Source organism: Gadus chalcogrammus, chromosome 3, assembly GCF_026213295.1.
Source record: "Gadus chalcogrammus isolate NIFS_2021 chromosome 3, NIFS_Gcha_1.0, whole genome shotgun sequence".
NCBI classification, from domain to species: Eukaryota; Metazoa; Chordata; class Actinopteri; order Gadiformes; family Gadidae; genus Gadus; species Gadus chalcogrammus.
Window position 1 is genome coordinate 10,280,738 of NC_079414.1, and position 6,098 is coordinate 10,286,835.

Sequence of the window (6,098 nt, forward strand, 5' to 3'; positions counted from 1 at the left end):
CTAATACGATTCAATATCAGTGAAATGGTAAATGCATGCTGTCTTTGTATTTTCTGTGTCACGCCAGATTAATCAAATATTTGAATGTCTCGTCAATCTGTCTCGTTCTTTCATGGTTCGTTATCCACCCGGCCCGGGACCCCCACCATCATTGTTAAATCAAGTCTATTATCTTGCTGATATGTTAAACATCCAATAATCAACTACGGCCCCCCACCCCAGCGTTTGGTTAAAGTTGTAATGTTGTGTTGATTGATGACCGACTTCCACAATCGTTTGAGAATAAGAACGAGGGAGGAGCTGAGTCTGACTGACTCAGCTGAGAACCGTGCATTCCATGATTTGATTGCTACCGGAAACGCGATTGAACAAACAAACAAACAAATGATTCTGAACGGTTCTTCTTGGCGAACTGACCGACACAAACTGAATCAAGGAAAATAATCATGAAATCCATCACTTACAGTATCTTATTCTGTCTGTTGTTAACACTATTCCTATTGTGCCACCTGCTGTAAAAACAGTAGTGGCTGGCTAGTCTAGTGGCTTCAAATGAACAGTTTCCCTTCATAAAATTACTGTTTGGCCTCCTGAACTTCATGTGTAATTTGGTTCTTTCTATTGGAGGCCGAAATGAAGCCTGGGTCCGTCTAGGGATGTCACACACATTAGTAGGGTTAACTTATTTCCCTGGACACGGAAAGAACTTTGAACTTTGAACTTCATGAGCTCCCTTTAAAAACAAACTTTAAAGTAAAAGTTCTAAGGTGGCGTCCAGCCCAAATCCAACCACATAAGCAGATCTATTAAACTGTAGCTGTTGTCATCATGACCAGCCTATTAAGACCCAAAATGATGTCTCCATTTGTCCAGAGATGCGATGGGAGGACAGGCCAGACACAACAATTTGATGAATACAAATCTTTACAAAAGAAAAGCAAACAAAACATTTCAACTGCCCTGCCCAGCAGTTTCCTTATTTGGAGGTGATAACCCAGAAAAAGTCAGTCGGCTCACAGGAAGAGCAGGTGTTGAATACCAGTATTGATTGCAGAGATTAATGCAACAGGAAATTCATCACTGTGTTATTAAATTATTAAGTATTGAGTTGACTCAACTGCGTATTGTCTCGCTTAATAATATATGTGCGTGTTGTGTATATGCGCGTGTATGTGTTGAATCTGTGTGTGTGTGTGTGTGTGTGTGTGTGTGTGTGTGTGTGTGTGTGTGTGTGTGTGTGTGTGTGTGTGTGTGTGTGTGTGTGTGTGTGTGTGTGCGTGTGTGTGTGTGAAGCATATTCCTTCCTGCTGTTGTGAGTGTGTCAAAGAGAGTGTGACTGCCATTAAGTGTAAGATGTATAAATCTAAAAACAAACACAAGATGACAAGTTTTCTCAAATATATTTTTATTTGATTCTATTGTCCTCAGTGCAGCCGGATGCAGCACAATACACAGTATAAAAGTCTGTGACCTTGGTTCTTCTAGCTTGAGATGCTCTTGTGCTTGGCCTGTTTTCCTGTGGCAGACGCCTGAGAAGATGGGGAGACCGTGGTCATAAAAAGATTGGTCCATATAGCCATGCTGTTCAGGCCCCATTCTGACTGTCTGCTGCTGCAGGAATATGGCTTTTCAGCCTGGTCAGTTGTAAAGGTTATATCTTTGAAGGAGGACCTGTCCCGGAGCTACCACCAGGTGTCTGTCCAGCCCGAGGAGCCACCACCAGGTGTCTGTCCAGCCCGAGGAGCCACCACCAGGTGTCTGTCCAGCCCGAGGAGCCACCACCAGGTGTCTGTCCAGCCTGAGGAGCCACCACCAGGTGTCTGTCCAGCCGGAGGACGTTGCCAGGACGGCAGTTATAACTCCTTTTGGTCTTTGAGTTTTTACCATTGCCTTTCAGACTCAGGATTACAGCACAGACGTTGGATTTTTCCAGTGTGATGTCTCCAATGGCCAAGCAAACGGTACATCATTTCCTGGCAGGTTTGCAGAGACGCTCTCAATGACACATTAAAGTGGACTAAGTTGGGGCCCATCAGATGTAGACGTGCATACTTTGTGACAGCCCAGGTAAATTGCAACGAAGCTGGGGTTTCACTCCTCCATCGTCCTCAGTTGAAAAGCCTTGCTGAACGTTTTCATCGCTCCATGAAGGCTTCCTTTTGGGCCGTCCTGATGGACGACAGCTGTTAACTTGTGTTTAACAGCTGTCTTGTGATCCGGAGTAATCCCTTGTGAAGTCTTGTGATCCGGAGTAATCCCGTGTTCCAGAGAAGCTACGCATGGTGAAGAACGTGTGTCCGACGAGACGCCTACAAGGGTCTGTTGAGGAATCCTGGGAAGGCACATTCCTCGTCAAGGAAACAAGACATTCCTCTGAGACATCAGAGGTAGGTCGGGGGGTTAGTCTTGGTGAGTCGTCTCAAGGCTGCTCATCTGGATCCAGACTGGCTTGTTGAACCAGGGATTTTCCCAGCCCTGGCTGTATATTTGCTTGTTTTCTTCTCATTGTATTTCTCTGTATTCACTGGAAGCTTTTGTATTTTTTTTTCTTTTTATATAGATTTTTTTCTGTATGTGGGTGCCATATAGTTGCTTCTATTTCCTTCTTTTTGCACTCTGGTATTTCTTTGTATTACTTTGTATTCTTTTTTTTTTTTTTTGCTGTACATGTGATCATCAGGGATTGCCGAGTGGAGGGGGTTGGCTAAGCTTAATTGAACAGGGAGACCAGTCTGGAAATGCAACTGAAACAAGAGGGAAAAAAACAATTCTTTGTTCACACTGAAGCCTCATATCTTCTCATATCAGATGAGGCCCACTTTAGCAGCCCATTGCTGGTAGCGCAGCTCCTCCTTAGCCCTCAGAGCCTCCTTCTTCTCCTGGTGCTCAGCCCAGTACTTCCTTATGGAATCGACTATTCTCACCCTCTTCTTCTCCTCCCAGAGCAGGCTTTTGTCGTCTTTGTGTTGAACTAACCACCCTATGTGCATAAGTGTCAGCGGAACAACATGTACACCTAAGACGATGTATAGCAAAGCATGAGCATGTGCCCCACCACAACATCCTGGGTGGCTTGATGGAATGTGCTGGATTTCACAAAAAGCCAAGGTTATTACAAAGGACCCACAACTGTAGATCAGGCGCGCCTCCCTGTCCTGCTTCAGGTAGGTCCTGGCGATCTTCTGTTCGTTAAGCTCCTTCACTTTCTCATTGAGCTAATAAGCGAATCTCCGCCTGAGGCTCTTTTCCTTTGCAAAATTACGGTTCAACCCCTTTTTCTTCTGTCATGTCCTCCCCGTCTTCGTCGGTCATGTCCGAGAAATCAAAGAATAGCTCTTCTTTTATCTTCTTCTTTCGTGTTTTTTCTCTGTTCCTGTGTTTCTGGGGGGCAACGGTCACGATGGCCACCTCAGGTTCTGTTAATGAGTTCAGAGGTGCCATGTTTCACAAGTCCATTAAAACATTTCACCTCGACCTCTTCTACATCCGGCAGGGCGGTGGCTACCGGTTGATCCTCTTTCAGGATTGAAGTGCAGAAGATCGGAGCGTTTTTGCGATGTGTTTCTTTGTATTTACTGAAGGCTTTTGTATTTGTTTTCTATTTCCTTGAATTTGTTTGCGTTCCTTTATATATTTTTTAACTGTACACTGAATCGAACAGTACATTCGATTCTGTTTTCTTTTTTTGCATTCTGTATTCTTTTTTGCATTTCTTGATATTTTTTTGTATTTCTTTGTGTTACTTTGTATTTTTTTGTATTTTATTTGTGTGTTTTTTGCTTTGTATGTGATCTGCGGGGATGGCTGAGTGGAGGGGGTCCGCCTAATGGAACAGGGAGTCCACTCTGGAAATGCAACTAGAACAAGGCGAAAAAAAAACCTTCTTTGTACACATTGAAGCGTCATATCTTCTCTTCGTAACTCACTATGAGCATTTATCTCACAGTAACTCACCCTAAAGCCGCCCTCTCCAATTTAGTTATAAGTTTCTTATGCCAGAAGATTCATTTTTGATGAGTTTGCTGTGTGGTTTCTCCAGGTCATCGTTGTCTTTCCTCGGGTGTCAAAGGTCTGCTTAGATGAACCTTCTGCCCTAGAATATGTCTTCAGATAAGACATACTTACTTGGGATGCCCTTCGTCCAAACCTTTCTGGTGGTCATGACAACGTGTGTCAGGTCCTTTTTGGATGTCGATCTCGGATATAGCCTGGCCTTCGAAGTCCTCAAGGCATTGTCCCCAGGCTTGGTGTTTGTGTCCTTTCAGATATTAATGACACAACTGTATTTAATGATGAGCATTATGGCTTTTATGTGTTTGTTGCTTTTATGTGTTATAATTCAGTGACAATTAATGTTTCGTGATTATGCTGCCATATAAAACTCAATAGATAAATGCAAACCAACACACACAAACACACACACATAGACACACACACACACACACACACACAGGTTTGTGTGGAAGTGTGGAGTGGTACGTTTTTCGGAAACCAATTGTATAACGCTACGGTGTAGTGGATGTTGAAGCTCCGTCTGAGTATAGATTTATTTAATACTCCCGTCCGAAGGTTAGGATTGCCGGACATACATAATATATTGCTATGGTGTGTGTGTGTGAATGGTGAAGCTCCGTCTGTGCAGCGATACATTTTCTGGGTCCGAGGGTTGGGCTGCCCGGACACCTATAGTATATCGCTACGGTGTATGGCGCATTTAATTTACAATGCTAGTACATTTATAAAAGTATCACAAAGTGGGTTCACTGACTCTTTAAACTGAAATGGTATCATTAAGTCCTCATATCGGTACTCTGTATCTGTATTGTTACTCGATATCCAGCTCATCATGTGTTTAGCTGAGGTTTGGCCTTGGTTCAGGGCTGATAGCCCGTACTCTGCTTAATCGTACACCTCCAAGACCCCCGGTCTCCTCAACATCTAGAACAGAACACACAGCGTCAGGAACTCGTCAAGTTCAAATTTGAAACTACGCTGAAGATTAGGGATGCATCAATACTGATGCTAGTATCAGGGCCTGATACTGTGCTCATGTATTCATACTCGTAAAACTTCTCAGGTACAACCACCCGATAAAACTTTACTCACAGTGATGTAATGTTGAAGAGCCAGTAAACCCCAAACCTTTTTTTTTCAAACGTGGTATGTCCTATATGTCCTATATGACCGTCAACATAGAAATCGATGCCATTTCATCACTGTTCAATTTAGAGAAAAAAGGGCACAGTTGGCGCTGTCTGTGTGGCTGTGTAGAGCTCTGTCTGGGCAGCGGTTGATTGCGGCGTCCAAGAGAAAGTTGAGCTTTTCTGAAACTTATTGTGTAACGCTACGGTAATGGATGGTGAAGCTGAACATCGATTTACTTACAGTTTTTCTCAGTTGCTTTGGTTAATTTCTCAGATCAGAATTGAAATTCTCACATCAGTGTGTCACTTGTGCACATGAAAAAAACAGTTTCTCATTTACTTGAACACGTTGCAAATGCTTTGGTACATCCATGCACATGATTATGTACAATTCTCTGCTCTTTCCTACATCATCAATTGCTTATCTCATGTTGATCAAAATGTATTGTAATGGTCTCTATGGAATAGTCTCACCTCCACAACATTTAGGTATTAGTTCATTGCATAAGTCTTTACATGCAAAATGATTGAACAAGTTGTCATAATATGTCAAGCATATTTTCTAAACATTTCTATACACTGCCATTAGACTCTTTTTTTTTTGTTCTTTTTTTATAAATATGTCCTGAATTGGTCAATTGCTACCAGGTGAATCTTGACTTTCTCTAAAGAAGGGAAATGTGTGAAGTGTTAGATCAACCAACGATCAACCAGTACTGGAGTAGCTCAAAGGTGCATCTCCTGAACCATGAACTGTCAAGTATATATATAGCTGGAGCACAACACAATGTTACATTGTCTGAGAATGTGTGGGCCAACAGACAGGAACTGCATCCTTCAGGAGTTGTAGGATGACTGCACTGTAATTCCTACAGCAATGCATGTACAGTTTACCCTAAGGAGATTTTCCTATGTACACATTTCTAGCAATGACATGGCCTGTCAAAAAATTAC